Below are 17,402 nucleotides of genomic sequence, written 5' to 3'. Positions count from 1 at the left end.
AACCTCTTGTCTAGCCATAACTAGACTCTTCCTAAATCAACTACTAACTGCACGTTGGTCCATTCTCATATCTATATTCCGTGTAATACCTCTTGGGTTATTCCATTTGTCTTAACTTACATCTCGCATTGGCTCCTTATTTATTAATAACAACTCGGGTAGGAACCCTTACTTCCTTTCCTCGACGTCGTGCTTGCATAATGTTTTGGAATCGTAGCATATATGTAGGATTTGGATAAGTGTAATCTCATTCCTTTCTCATGTTTATCGCATTCTTTCTTTACCATTCCATAGTTACTAGGACCACTTAACTCTGACTTAATGCCACATCACTCCATATCCCCCCACCCCAGGGGAGTACTAAGATTTAGTACTACTATGATCTACGTATAGATGTTTTACCTCTTCATCTTTGGCGTTTTTTCACATCATCGATGACCCTTACTTGCCTTGCGAAAATCCTTCTGTACCAAGGATAACAAAATTCCTTACTCACGAGGGAGACACCTAGTGTAACTGGCGCACACACTCTCTTAAGCTTATCTTTGCTCACATTTCTTGCTTTAGGAAAAAGTCTTCCTGAATGATCTTTAAAGGTTATTCTTCTGTCATCCATTCTATTATCGCCGGAATGCAATCTTTGAAATTCTCATGATGCCGACTATTATCAAATCACTCAGTCCCTAACTCATGTTTAGTTTACCTTGTTCACCAATCCATACTGATTTCTATTACTCTAGGGTCTAACCTTTCCTTCTGGTAATCAGGTTAGAGTCACGAAATTATTTCTCGAAATGAGGATGTGTCTTTATGACCTATACTCTTTTGTTGCCTCAAGGCATGTTACCTCTCGTATTTTCCTTTCCTTGTCTGTAGACTCTATAATACTGTCATTTTTTTTTTGTTCTACCGTTGCCATTCATGTATCACATCTTACTCATAATGATTTATTAACTCTCTCATTGTTTCCCGCTAACATTTATGTCTATCACTATATTTTGAAATCTCAACAAGACATTCTCTTGCTTTTAGCTCCCCATACTCCATCCACTGGCTCTTCGGGTTGCCTATCTTTATAAATTTGTTTTTTTGAACACTCTAGTATTCATATATAGTTGTACTATTCTAGAGTGCACCATCTGGGTGTCTCACAAGGAGATCTATTAGCACATTTGCAATATCCTTCGGGAATGTCAACCAATACAAACAATCCATTCACTATTTTGGGTTACTCTAACCCCAGCCAGATCCTGATATCCCGTCCTTCTCTAAAACTACACCTATTAGCCCCCATATGGCATTATTGAGATGGGTGTGGCCAATTATACATACCTCTGTTACTGTTGAAGGTAACTCAAAATGCTTATATTTTTCTACCTGAATTGTAAATACTGATAATCTTCATTAACTTGGTACCTCGTGCCCTTCTCACCTTGCTCATTTTACTTGTTGAAACTTGTATCTACCTTCTGAATCTCTCGTTGCTTTTTACCATGTGGATGGATAGATATTCATGCCTTAGGGCTCCTTTTCCAGAAGCTCACACGTCTTAGTACACACATGATCTGTTGGAGACCATACATTTACTCATCATAAGCACGATGCAAAATTGAATTCCTCTGACTCAACTCTTCCACAACCGTATTCAATCCTTTACCAACCGTCTTTCTAGATGTAGGCCGATTCGTATTACGAATAATATAGAGTTTAGGAAATTGATTTCTTACAACTGAGCTCTACCACATGATCTAGAGTAAGAAGATAGAGAGATAGTCCTAAATGCCCTGTAGGCTCCTACTTATGAGTATGGTGCACAACACACCCATAAACAAGACTCTACTAGACACGACTTCTAGACTCCCTAGGAAAGAACTGCTCTGATACCACTTTTGTCACGACCCAAACTGATGGACCGCGACGGGCACTCGGTACCTTACTCAATCGAGTACCAACGTAACGTATCTTTTTGTATCTTACTATTATAGGTAAATGATCTAGAAAGGCTGTCATGAGATAAGTATAATAAAGCATGAGGGAACACTCAACAATGGACGACCCAACATTTAATACAAACTTATATATATGACGTACGGGCTTATAAGGCCGACATGATCTTTTATATACTCAAAACATAGGCCGACAAGGCCATATAATCTTTCATATACATGAGATCTATCTACAAGCCTCAAAGAGTACATAATTGTCATAAGGGTCGGGACAAGGCCCCGCCATAGCAACTAATGCATATCCACATCATACTGACCAAATAAGCAACTCCGGAGCAAATGAAGTGTACCAATATCTTCCGCTGAGTTGATAGCCTACTTGGAGGACTCTCAACCTGTCTATCGTGACCTGCGGGCATGAAACGCAGTGTCCCCGGGCAAAAGGGATGTCAGTACAAATAATGTACCGAGTATATAAGGAATGAAAATCAGTAAATGAAAGACATAGAGAAACATGGAGTAAAATACTCAACATGTAAGTCTGAATTGCTCTGTGAATCATTTAATATTTATAATTTCATGCATATGCATATAAATGTCACACCATGCATAGGTATATGCGTTCATAACATCATCAAGCCTCTGAGGGCATCCCGTCGTATTATCTTGGCCACTAAGAGCAATTCATCAACGTATACCAGCTGATCAGGTGGTGGTGCGTATATAACGCCGTAACCTTTTCCCATATCCCATATACATATAATATACGCGTATATAACATCATCAGGTCATGGATCAATGTACATGTATAAATGAATGAAATGCATATGACATACATTAATAAGATTTCTCAGAATGTCATAAGATCAATATGCCTTTGATTAATATCATGAAATAAACTTTATCAACTTACGTATTTTCTGAGACCCATGAACAAATGATAGAATAATAGGACACATGGGGAATCAAGAACGTAGGCACTTCTAGTACTTATATGAATAGAGTCATTTATGAAAATTGTGCATTTGCTAGTTTCATTTGTAACGTATGGATCATGCCAAAAGGAAAGAAGGGATAGTCTTAACATACATGAGCTAATTCTCTGGACAATCCTACCAATACTCGACAATCGCGACAAAACATGTAACAGCGAGATCGAAAGAGGGAACAATCCATATAATATTCTTGAGAAAGATTGCACTGTTCTCCCTTAGAATCGCAAATCCCATGTTGCTATAGTATTAGATAGTCTTCGTATGAAATGCTTGAATCAATCACGTTGCTATTGCAGAATTATCTTTGCTAAAGCTTTCTTCTTAATATGTGAGCAATTCAATTGTGAATTAGAAAGGTTACCTTTAACCTTTAGATGGGCCCCACTTTGATAAGATGACTAAGCCACCAATCTCTCTTAATGTGCCACCTTATAATGTGGACTTAGGAGTCGCAATTTTTGCTGCCACGTTAAGGCTTATTCAAAATCCTTAATTAATCACCCACCAATTTCTTAATCAACTAGTTAATCTTCCATTAACTAATAATTAATCAATTACTCACATAATTAAGAATTATCTCAAATTACTTAAAATACTACTCACTTTTAACACACTTTATATATCTTGATATCATGGTCATGTGGTACCTTGTATGACACTAGTCCATAAATACGGGGTATTGTAGCTTGGACCATATTATATCTCAACATGTCAAACTTTGACGAAATTCATCTTCTTCGATTTGCTTACCCTCTCATTTTCACGAATTTACTCATCACTTGTTTGAAATAGCATAATGCTTATAATCTCAAAATAATCTCATTCCCGAACTTACGTCGCTTAACTTACGACGAAACTTTAACATATGAAAATGCGGGATGTAAAATCTCAATTAATTCCAATTAAGACACGTAAGGGTGAATTTAGTAAATGGGGGATTTAATATGACAAACAACTTCATATCTAATGAACATAACAACCTAAGAGCCCTAAATGGTCAAATTTCCACAAATAAGCTCGAGCAAGTAATTGTCACCTCGCGTACATGGCCTTCACATGACACAATTAGCACAAATGACCCAAATCCTAGGGGGTAGTTTCCCCCACACAAAGTTATGCAAGATACTTACCTCAAAGAAGCTAGACCTTTACTCTAAAATGACCTTCTCGGGTGAAATATCCTCCGAACGGTTCAAATCTAGCCAAAATAACTTTAAATCATAAATAAATATCATAGGAAATAATTCCGGTTAATAGAACTTTGATCTTTAATTAAAACTAAGAAGTCAACCCAAAAGTCAACCCCCGTGCGCGCACCTTGGTACCCGACAAAATTCACAAAACCCGAACACCCATTCCGATACGAGTTCAGCCATACCAAATTCCGATATCAATTCGTCCTACAAATAATCATTTTACACTTTTGAAAGATTTTACAAATTTTTCCCAAATTCCCAACTTAATTCACTAATTAAATCATGAAAATAGCAAGGGATTCAAGAGATATGATAAGATTCGGGTAGAGAACACTTACCCCAATGTATTTCTTGAAACATCCATGAAACATCTCCCAAAGCCGTGGTCTACAACTCAAAATATGGCAAAAATATCAAACCCTCGACATTTAAGCATTCTGCCCAGCCATTTCCGCATTTGCGGACAAAGTTGCGTTTCTGCGCCCTCGCTTTTGTGAGAAAAATCTCGCATCAGTGGCCTCCACTTTCCAGCAAAAAATTGCGCACCTGCGAGTCATTATCCACATCTGCGATTGCGCTGGTCCGATTACAACACCGCAAAAGCGGACACTCTACTTGAGCCATAAACTCGCATTTGCGATAGGCTCCCAGCAGATGCGGCCACACACCTGCGTTCTTGAATCCGCAGAAGTAGAATTCCAGCGCAGGTCCAACATTGCAGAAGCGACTGAACCATCACGGAAGAAGATCCGCACCTGCGCTGTAAAATACGCAGATGCGACACACCAGAACCAGACCTGACCTAAAGCACAAAAACCACCCGAAACTCGTCCGAAACACGCACAGGGCCTCCAGGACCTCGTTGAAACACAAACAAGTTCCATAACATAACACGGACCAGCTCGGGGTCTCAAACAACATCGAGACTATGAATCGTACCTCGAATCGAACTTATAAACTTTTAAATCTTCCAACTTCCAAAACCCGTGCCGAAACATATCAAATCAACCCGGAACGACGTCAACTTTTGCATGCAAGTGCCAAATGACATAACGGAGCTAATCCAACTCTCGGAATCAAAATCTGATCCCGATATAACCAAAGTCAACTCTCGGTCAAACCTCTCAACCTTCCAAAACTTTAACTTTTCAATTTTCACCGAAATGCTTTAAATTACCCTGCGGACCTCCAAATCAAAATTCGGACGCACTACTAAGTCCAAAATCACCATATGAAGATATTGGAATCATTAAAACACCATTTCAGAGTCGCCTACACACGCAAACCGAATCCTCCGAAAACCAAACTCGGCCACACATGCAAGCCATAACACATAATACGAAGTTGCTTGAGACCTAAAACTGCCGAACGGGACGTTAATCCTCAAAAAAACCGGTCGGGTCGTTACAAGAAGTGCAGTATGAGTACGACCGACCTCATGTACTTAGTAAGTATCGAGTCTAACCTCAAGAAAGTAGTGACTAGTCTATGACAAGACACTTACTGTAAATAGGTACAAGTAATAAACAGAGAAGCGATAACAGTATAGAGAAACGGATAACTACATAACGAATGGACTAAAAGAAGTAAATAACAGAGGGCCCCAAAATAACATCATGTTACAATCTCATAACACAACATGGCACTAGAACATAACAAGCAAGAAATATTTAAATAATATCAATAACAATACTGTTGCAACGCACAATCGGATCCAATATATATATGTATATACATATCGTTGCAGCGCAGAAACCGAATCCAATATATCAATAACAATCAAATACATCGAATCTCACAACATAACAAAAAGAAAACTAAAATGCATAACTCACCAAGGAAATACGTACACGAACAAAAGATTTTAAACAATTTAAAGTTCATAACTAGCCTCACAATATATGTCAACAAGAACTTCTACAACTCGTAAACGCGAGAAAAATCTAAAAATCATACAATTTGATATTACATAGTAGAGTGAACCAAGAAACAAGTAAAGGGAATAAGACTAGTAAAGGCATGAGGCAGGTAAAACCATCTATCAAATAACATGTAAAGCACATAACAAATAAAGGCGTACAATAACTAAAAATATGAAATAATCTAGAACATATAACAATTAAGGACATGTAACAAGTTGTTACATACCGCATTTTCGTATGTTAAAGTTTCGTCGTAAGTTAATCGACATAAGTTCGGGAATGAGATTATTTTGGTATTATAAGTATTGTGCTATTTCAAAGAAGGGTTAAGTAAATTCGTGAAGGTTAGAGGGTAAACAAGTCGAAGAAAATGAGTTTCGTCGAAGTTTGATAATTTGGGATAAAATACGGTCCGAGCCATAATACCCCGTATTTATGGATTAGTGCCACACAAGGTAATACATGACCATGATAGTAAGGTATATAAGGTATACTAAAAGTGAGTAGTATTTTAAGTAAGTTGAGATAATTCTTAATTATGTAAGTAATTGATTAATTATTGGATAATGAAATATTACCTAGTTAATTAAGGAATTATTTGGTGATTAATTAAGAGTTATTGGATATGCTTAATAAACCAAAAATGTGGCAGCAATTAAATTACTCTTACTTTATAAAGCAAGATGTCACATTAAGAGAGTCTTAGGGATTAGTCATCACCTAAGTGGGGCCCCACACTCACTAAGGTAAACGATATCTCAAATATTTACAAAGAGAGACATGTCTAATCTCCATAGCAATGTGAATTGCTCCAGCAAAACAAAATTGTTAGTAACTTGAGTTACTTCACAAAAGAGATGCTTAATCTAATCTACAAAGTGACGGATCTCCAGCCAAGAAATTCATACGTTGTTATACTACGTAATAGCAACGGGATTTGCAATTCTAAGGGAGCCCGATATAATCTTTCTCAAGAACATCATACGGATTTTTCTCTACTTCGATCCGCCGTTACGTGTCTTTTTTGTAATTGACGGGTGTTAGAGGGATTGTCAAGAGAATCAGCTCAGGTATGTTAAGGCAATCCCTTCTTTCCTTTTGGCATGACCCAAATGAAATAAGCAAACTACGCAACTTTCATAAATGACTCTATTCATAGAAATACTAGGGGTGTATTCTTGATTCCCCATGTGTCTTATTATTCTATCATCTGTTCATGGGTCTCAGAAAATACGTAAGTTAATAATTTTATTTTATGACATGAATCAAAGGCATAATGTTCTTATGACGTTCCGAGAGATTTTATTGGCATATTTCATATGCATTTCATTAATTTATACATGTACATTGACCCATGACCAGATGGCATTATATACGCATATATTATATGTATATGGAATATGGAAAAAGGTTACCACGTTATATACACACCACCGCCTGATCAGCTGGTATACGTTGATGATTTTGCCCACAATGGCCGAGATGATACGATGGGATGCCCTCAGAGGCTTGATGATGTTATGAACGCATATACCTATGAATGGTATGACATTTATACGCATATGCATGGCATTGTAAATATAAATGATTCACAGAGCTATTCAGACATACATATGAGGTCTTTTACTCCATGTTTCTCTCATGTCTGTTGTTTACTGATTTTCATTCCTTACATACTCGGTACATTATTTGTACTAACATTCCTTTTGCATGGGGATGTTGCCTTTTATGCCCGCAGGTCCCGTTAGACAGGTTGAGAGTCCTCCAAGGAGGCTATCAGCTCAGCGGAAGGTGTCAGTGCGCTCCATTTGCTCCGGAGTTGCTTGTTTGGTCAGTATGATTTAGACGTATATTGTTTGGTATGGCAGGGCTCTATCTCGACCTTTATGACAATTGTGTATTCTTAGAGGCTTTAGACATATGTCATGTACGTAAAAGATTGTATGGCCTTGTCGGCCTATGTTTAGTGTACGAGTGGTTATTTTGGTCTTATAGGCCCGTATGTCTTATGTATAAGTTTTTATTGCATGTTTTATTCTAGTTATCTTACGGAAGCCTTTCGGTCGCATTTACTTATCATAGCATGATACGAAAAGATACGTTATGTTGGTACTCGGTTGAGTAAGGTACTGGGTGCCCATCGCGGCGCATCAATTTGGGTCGTGGCAAAGGTGGAATCAGTAGAGTCTTGTTTATGAGTGTGTTGTGCACCACACTTATAAGCAGGAGGCTACAAGGCATTTAGGACTGTCACTCTTTTTTCTTAATCTAGATCGTGTGGTAGAGCTCAGTTGTAGGAACTTAATTTCCTAAACTTTATCTTAGTCATAATACGACGATGCCTACATATAGAAAGACGGTTGGTAAGAGATTGCATGTGGCTGTGAAAGAGTTGAGTCAAAGGAACTCGATTTTGCATGATGCTTATGATGAGTAAATGTAAGGTTTTCAGTAGATCATATGTGTACTAAGACGTGTAAGCCTTTTGATAATGATCCTTAAGGCAGGAATATCTATCCACCCCTATGGTGAAAGGCAATGATAGATTGAGAAGATAGATACAAGTTTCAATTTGTAAAAGAAGCAATGTGAAGAAGGGTGCGAGCTACCCCATTAATGAAGATTAACAATATTTATAATTCAAGCAGAAAAATATAAGCATTTTGAGTTACCTTCAATTGTAACGGAGGTGTGTACAATCGCCCACAGATATATCAGTTATGCCCTATGGGAACTAACAGATATGGTTTAAGAGAAGGACGAGATATCAAGATCCGGATGGGGTTAGAGTAACCCAAAATGATGAATGGATTGTTTGCATTAATTGACATTCCCTAAGGATATTGCAAATGTGCTAATATATCTCCTTGTGAGACACCCAGATGGTACACTCTAGAATAGTACAACTAGATATGAGTACTACAAAGATAGGCACTAGAAGCCTGGAAGGGATAAATATTTCCTTTGTGTGGCTCCCATCCCTAGTAGAGGGAGAATGTTGGGCAACCCGAAGAGCCAGTGGATGGAGCAAAGGGAGCTAAAAGTAAAAGAATGTCATGTTGGAGTTTTCAGAATAAAGTACTAGACATAAATGTTAGGAGAGAAATAAGAAGAGAGTTAATGAAGCATTATGAGTAAGATGTGATACATGGATGACAACGGTAGATCCAAAAGAATGACAATGTTACATAGTCTATAGTCAAGTTAAGGAAGGGACGAGAGGTGACAGGCCTTGAGACAACAAAAGAGTATAGGCCATAAAGTCATATCCTCATTTCGAGAAATAAGTCTGTGACTCTAACGTGATTACCGGAAGGAAAAGTTAGACCCTAGAGTAATAGAAATCAGTATGGGCTGGTGAACAAGATAATCTGAACATGAATTAGGGACTGAGTGATTTCATAATGGTCGACATCATGAGAATTTCAGATTTCGTTCATGCGATAATAGAATGGACAACAGAAGAAGATTCGTGAGAAATTCAGAGACTGGTCATTCAGGAAGACGCTTCCCTAAAGCAAGCAATGTAAGCAAAGTTAAGCTTAATTGACTGTATGTGCCAGTTATACTAAGTGTCACCCTCGCGAGTAAGGAAATTCTTTATCCTTGGTACAGAAGGATTACAGCGAGTCGAGTAAGGATAGTCTTTGAAAGGACGCCAAAGATGAAGAGTTAAAATATTTATACGTAGATCATCGTAGCACTAAATCTTAGTACTTCCCTAAAAGGGGGAATATGGAGTGATGTGGCATTAAGTCAGAATTAAGTGGTTCTAGTAACTATGGAACGATAAAGGAAGAATGCGATAAAAATGAGAAAGGGTTGAGATTGCACTTACTCAAATCCTACTGATATGCTATGATTCTAGAATATTATGCAAACATGACGTCAAGGAGACGAAGTAAGGGTTCCTTCCCGAGATGTTAGTAATGAATAAGGAGCCAGCGCAATAGGTAAGTTAAGGCAAATGACATATCCCAAAAGAGATTACGCAAAATATAGATATGAGTATGGACTAACGAGTAGTTAGTAGTTAATTCAGCAAGAACTTAGTTATGGCGAGACAAGAGGATACAGACAAATCAGCAGATTGTGCAACATAAACATAGTGAACCCCAACATAGCAAATCCAGTCTCGCAGATAATGATATCGTGATCCTTGAGAAATATTCAGATAGGAGTTGGGGTAGTTAAAGGTACCGTATGAGTTTTACGGAAATAAAAGAGAGCACCACTAGGAAGACAGTTAAAATATCAGCTCATGAGCAACCCTACAAGGACAAGGGTGTGGAAGTAAGTAACTACGGATAATTATAGACGAGGAAGGACATCAAATATTCTATCGGGGATACGGCGTAATAAGCTCGCAACTTTACAAAAGTCAGAGGGTCTTCTCCAAGTACTACAATGAAAGACTAGCTGAGGAACTAAGGAAGAGGGCTTCAACCTAAGCACAATGACCTAAAGAGGAAATGGTCTTGTAACAACAGTCTCACAACAATATTGTATGCACTTCATAAGAAAGGGCCACCTATCGTGGCTAATGAATGGGAAGAAGAAAAAAATCAAAAGGTGACATTCAATATCATATGGGTTGTATGAAATTCCAATATATGTGGGCACTAAGATAAGCTAAGTATGCACGCAACAGGGGGGGCAGAAAGACCAGGAAAAGTAATTGCATACGATTAAAGAAAGCTGAGATAGAACGAAAGGAATTATTCGATCAATGATCCAGAGTTAGTACGTTATGAATGCACTCAAGATTTCAGAGTATTATCCATGCAACATATATGTTGACAATCATACAACCATAGAAGACTCCAGTATAAGTTAAAAGAAGGAATTGAGTCCAGGTCATAGACAAAGGATTGAATTGTTAGAAGATTGTATCATGGATATTCCATAGCGCCCATGAAAGGCTAAAGTAATAACTAATACCAGGAGCCGCAGATCGGAAGATAGCTTAAGCCTACATAAAGACTGATCAGAAGGAAGAGAAAACTAAAGAGTTACATCAACCAATTAAATCAGGAGTCTGATTATTGGTCCCAGAAAATTATTGAAATCGTGATTGAGAATATTGCAGAATCACTCTTAATGTCAGAGGTACAAGAGAGATAGTACAACAACCATATTCTATAACGGCTCTACAAGAAAACCAGTTAGAAGAGTACCAGCCTCATAAGAAGTAGTATGAAGCTCCCACCAGAGTGTGTATGCACCAGAGGTGTAAGTATTATAATAGAGCTTCAAGCTGTGGATGTAAATCATACCTATGCAGAAGGAAAGTTATGAAAGAGATACAAGACGTGATGCGGTATTTTAAAGCAAATAAGGTAAAGGTGAACAACGTACGAGATACTCAAGTGCAGAAGGTTGTGAATAGTCCTTACTTCGAATAGAAGGCTAGAAGCGTTGGGATTCAGTATCCAGGAAAGATAGTTGTGGCATGCCTTCCAGCCTATGGTTTCTAGGTATCGAGAAGTCAAATTAATAGAGTAAAGAAACGTTAGAGACGGTGTGATGTCTCGCTTGATATTCCAGAAGGACATAAGGAAATCTATGATACAAGCAAGTTGAAAGAAGGTGGCGAGTAGTATAAATAAATATGTGTAGGTCGCAAGCTAAAGTATGGTAAAGTGACAAGGTTCTAGAAGACAGGAGTAAGGATAAGAAAGGGCGAGTGAAAAGATGACGAGAATGGATAAGTCTTCAGGATTAAGCCCATGAAAACAAAAGTGCTGATGGTTTGTCTAAGTTATAGAAAGCTCAGTATAGCCTGAATGAACTCAAATGAGTCTAAGGCTAGTAACATTTAGAAGAGATAGAATGTTGCCCTGATAGTAGAATAAGGGTATAATTGTGATAGATAAAGGATGACGTTTGGGCCTTCGATTGAGTAATGATTTGAAGAAAAAAAAAAGAGGATTCCATGGATGGCATGGGATTACAATACCCCCCCCCCCCATACGATGAATCACATTGGAATGCTATGAAATATGATTATGGAAGTATAGTATTGTATCGCCCCCAAGTGGATCAGGAAAATCACTTCAAATGTTCCACGATACAACGTGAGCCCTAGTGATTACGCAAGAGATTTCAATTTATCAGTGGTAGATGCCTTGGCCTAAAGTGTGAGCAAGAGGCCTAAAGCGAGGGAATGCCTTGGCCTTTGGATTTACTCACAGAATAGTTGCCTAGATATCAAGGAGAGTACTAAAGAATTCGCAAGAGCTATAAGTTATGGAAATGATAAGTGCATCAGTCAACATTCGAGGACAAATGTTCCAAAGGGGGGAATGATGTTACATCCCGCATTTTTGTATGTTAAAGTTTCGTCATAAGTTAATCGACGTAAGTTCGGGAATGAGATTATTTTGGGATTATAAGTATTATGCTATTTCAAACAAGGGATAAGTAAATTCGTGAAGGTGAGAGGGTAAACAAATCGAATAAAATGAGTTTCATCGAAGTTTAACAATTTGGGATAAAATACGGTCTAAGCCATAATACCCCGTATTTATGGATTAGTGGCATACAAGGTACTACATGACCATGATAGTAAAGTATATAAGGTATGTTAAAAGTGAGTAGTATTTTATGTAAGTTGAGATAATTCTTAATTATGTAGGTAATTGATTAATTATTAGGTTACCTAGTTAATTAAGGAATTATTGGGTGATTAATTAAGAGTTATTGGATAAGCTTAATAAGCCAAAAACGTGGCAGCAATTAAATCACTCTTACTTCATGAAGCAAGATGGCACATTAAGAGAGTCTTGGGGATTAGTCATTATCTAAGTGGGGCCCACACCCACTAAGGTAAAAGATATCTCAAAAAATTACAAAGAGAGACATGTCTAATCTCCATAGCAATGTGAATTGCTCCAGCAAAACAAAATTGCTAGTAACATGAGTTACTTCACAAAAGAGAGGTGCTTAATCTAATCTACAAAGTGACGGATCTCCACCCAAGAAATTCATACGAAGTTATACTACGTAATAGCAACGGGATTAGAAATTCTAAGGGAACCAGATTTAATCTTTCTCAAAAATATCATGCGGATTTTTCCCTACTTCGATCCGCCGTTATGTATCTTTTTCGTAATTGATGGGTGTTAGAGGGATTTTCAAGAGAATCGGCTCAGGTATGTTAAGGCTACCCCTTCTTTCCTTTTGGCATGACCCAAATGATACAAATGAAACGAGCAAAATACGCAACTTTCATAAATGACTCTATTCATAGAAATACTAGGGGTGTCTATATTCTTGATTCTCCATGTGTCTTATTATTCTATCATCTGTTCATGGGTCTCAGAAAATACGTAAGTTGATAATTTTATATTATGACATTAATCAAAGGCATAATGGTCCTATGACGTTTCGAGAGATTTTATTGACGTATTTCATATGCATTTTATTCATTTATACATGTACATTGACCCATGATCAGATGACGTTATATACGCGTATATTATATGTATATGGGATATGGGCAAAGGTTACGGCGTTATATACGCACCACCACCTGATCAGCTGGTATACGTTGATTATTTTGCCCACAGTGGCCGAGATGATATGATGGGATTCCCTCAGAGACTTGATGATGTTATGAACGTATATACCTTTGCATGGTATGAAATTTATACGCACAAGCATGGCATTGTAAATATAAATGATTCACAAAGCTATTCAGACATACATGTTGAGTCTTATACTCTATGTTTCTCTCATGTCTATTATTTACTGATTTTCATTCCTTACATACTCGGTACATTATTTGTACTGACGTCCCTTTTGCCTGGGGACGTTGCGTTTCATGCCCGCAGGTCCCGTTAGACAGGTTGAGAGTCCTCCAACTAGGCTATCAGCTCAGCGGAAGGTGTCGGTGCGCTTCATTTGCTCCGGAGTTGCTTGTTTGGTCAGTATGATTTAGACGTATATTGTTTGGTATGGCGGGGCTCTGTCCCTACCTTTATGACAATTATGTATTCTTAGAGGCTTGTAGACCGATGTCATGTACGTAAAAGATTGTATGGCCTTATCGGCCTATGTTCAGTGTACGAGTGGTTATTTTGGTCTTATAGGCCCGTATGTCTTATGTATAAGTTTTTATTGCATGTTTTATTCTAGTTATCTTACGGCATCCTTTCGGTCTCATTTACTTATCATAGCATGATACGAAAAGATACGTTATGTTGGTACTCGGTTGAGTAAGGTACCGGGTACCCGTCGTGGCGCATCGATTTGGGTCATGACACAAGTGAGGACACATATATGAAGTAATACATGTATCAAGTACGAGTACCTAACAAGTAAATAAGTAAAGATATAGTATAATTAAAGAGGTAAAATAATATAATACACCTCGCTTGCTTAAACCCATGACAACACATATACACTCTCCGTGTTGCATATACATTGTTCCCAGACATAGATCACGCAGAAAATAGACCAATCATGTCGTAACCCCCTCAAGTCAAGGTTAACCACGATACCTATCTCTTTACGGAACAAGATCAACAATTTAACATGGCTTTCCTTTCAGAATAAGCCACCAAACCACCTGAATCTAGTCAATTATTCAAATAAGTCAATACAAGCTTTAGAAACTACCCTCGTACGAAATCGGTTCTATCTTTAACATGACTGGAAAAGTCAACAAAAAGTGAACTCGGCTCACGTGGTCAAAATCCAAAACTAGGACCAAATTTTGATTATCCATTCATCCCCGAGTTCAAATATGTGATTTATTTCGAGATTAGATCTCAATTTGAGGTCTAAATCTCAATTTTATAAAATTTTTAGTTTCTACCCCAAACCCACAATTTATACTCTATGAATCTTAGATTTAATAATGAAATTCATGAAAAAGTAATGAAAACGGAATAAAAATAAGTTAAGATTGCTAACCTATGATGTTGGGAAGAAATTGCTTTTTAAAAATCGCGTTTATGGAGCCTAGGTCTCAAATATGGTGTAAAATAAGCTAAAATTCCAATATTTTACCTCGCTGCAGGTATCACAATTGCGAACAGCTGGTCACAATTGCGAACCAGCCCCTAAACTTCCAATATCGCAAATGCGATATATTGATCGCAAATACAAAGGTTGCACCCCTCGCAGATGGGAACTAAGATTCGCAAAAGCGAAGCTGCCATCCCTTTCCCAGTATCACAAATGCGAGCAGGTTCTCGCAAATGCAAGGCTAGCATTTGCGAACAAAACTTCGCAAATGCGAGATCTGCAGCCCAACAACACTAGCAACCTTCAGCTATACAAAAATAGTCTGCAACCTATCTGAAACTTACCCGAGTATATTAATATCAAACAAACTCGCTCGTAAGTATATTAACATCAAACAAACTCGCTCGTAAGCTCAAATCATCACAATAACATCAAAAATCAAGAATCGGTTACCAAAACTCAAAATCTTCAAAGTTCAAACTCAAATTCCAATTTTTCACATAAAGTGCCGAAATGACCTCGGGTCACCCAGGATGGGACCAAGCATGCGTACTAGTCAAAAATCATCATACGAACTTACAGGAATCAACAATACACCTATCCAATGTCATTTACCAAAACTATTGATCGTGGTCAACTCTAGCCACTTTCAAAGTCAAAAATTCATATTTTCTTTAAAATTTACACTTAATTTTTCCGGAATTCGACACGGACAACGCACGCAAGTCATAAATCATCAAATATAGCTATGAAAGGTCTTGAAACACAAAAACAAAAGGGAACTAGTACTCAAAACGACCTATCGGGTCGTTATATTAACATAAGGATTTGACTTTTATAACAAGAAGAAGCTTAGTCCACCCGAAAGGAAAGGGTGCAACAGCGATGATGTAAGCTTAGCTACTGTTTGTTTGACCCACTAAATTCACTCATTAATTACGATTAACTTTCTATAGCAAGCAAGAATGAGAGCCTAGAGGCTACAAGCATCAGTCACATCTTAAGTTAAAGACGATAAAACAATATATATTTATGGTGTAAAAAGTTATTACACAGTCAATAGAACTGACTTTAGGCCTTATAGATTATTGATACCGCCCCCTTTTAATAGGAGTGTCTCTTTTCCCACTATAGGATCATGGACAAGAAAATAGTGAATGTGCATGATCTACTTCTAAGAATTCGATTGAATGTGTGGTTGGGTTGGTTGGAGCAGATTAGTTAATTCATCTCCAAGACCATAAAATAAATGTACCGAACTGATCGATTGTTTTCCAACCTTTAAGTTTAGAGACATTATATCTTTGTAGGTTGAGTCTGACTCCAAGATAGTATACTATATATATATATATATATATATATATAACTGATCGATTGTGAAATAAGACCTAAAATCTTTGAGACGCGAGGCTTAACTAACATTTTTATACATAAAAGATCAAACACTTAGGAGTTCTCCAAACCAAGTTTTCCTCTATATACATATGTACCTAGCTATACCCACAATGGATTATCGTATCTGTTTACCCGTAAAACGGTACAATTGCATTTATACGTGATTTCTAGACAAGTGAATTAATTTGATCCTGAAATAATAGAATGATTGAATAAATGTGCAACACTTAGCCTTGAGAAGAAGATGAAATAGCAGAAACAGTAGTTCCGAGAGCAGAGGTTCTGGGCACAATAACAGTGAAATCAAAAAGTAAGATAAATTGTATAAAGCTTTTAATAGATTATAGCATAAGTTTGCCAAAAAATTCATCCCCTTAACAATGGTAATAGAGCTCACTATTTATAGCTGCACCTAGGGAACAAGGTGCTAGGATCATGCCCTTCTTTTAAAGTCAATTATGAGGGCTATAGAAGAATATTTAACGGCGGCCATGAATAATAAATTCTTTATAACAGGCAGTGTACTAAATACTATAGAATATTCTCCATTAAATGTGTTACACCCCATGTTTTCGTACGTGAAAATACGCCAAAAGTAAATTGATGAAAGCTCAAAAATGAGATGTTACATTCCGCATTTTCGTACGTTAAAGTTTCGTCGTAAGTTAATCGACGTAAGCTCGGGAATGAGATTATTTTGAGATTATAAGTATCATGCTATTTCAAATAATTGATAAGTAAATTCGTGAAGGTGACATGGTGAGCGAATCGAAGAAAATGAGTTTCGTCGAAGTTTGTCACTTTGGGATAAAATACGGTCCGAGATATAATACCCCGTATTTATAAACTAGTGTCATACAAGGTACCCCATGACCACGATAGTAGGGTACATAAAGTATGCTAAAAGTGAGTAGTATTTTAAGTAATTTGAGATAATTTTTAATTATGTGAATAATTGGGTAACTATTGATTTTA

The sequence above is a fragment of the Nicotiana tomentosiformis genome, chromosome 3 (assembly GCF_000390325.3).
Source record: "Nicotiana tomentosiformis chromosome 3, ASM39032v3, whole genome shotgun sequence".
NCBI lineage: Eukaryota > Viridiplantae > Streptophyta > Magnoliopsida > Solanales > Solanaceae > Nicotiana > Nicotiana tomentosiformis.
This window is presented reverse-complemented; position numbering follows the sequence as displayed.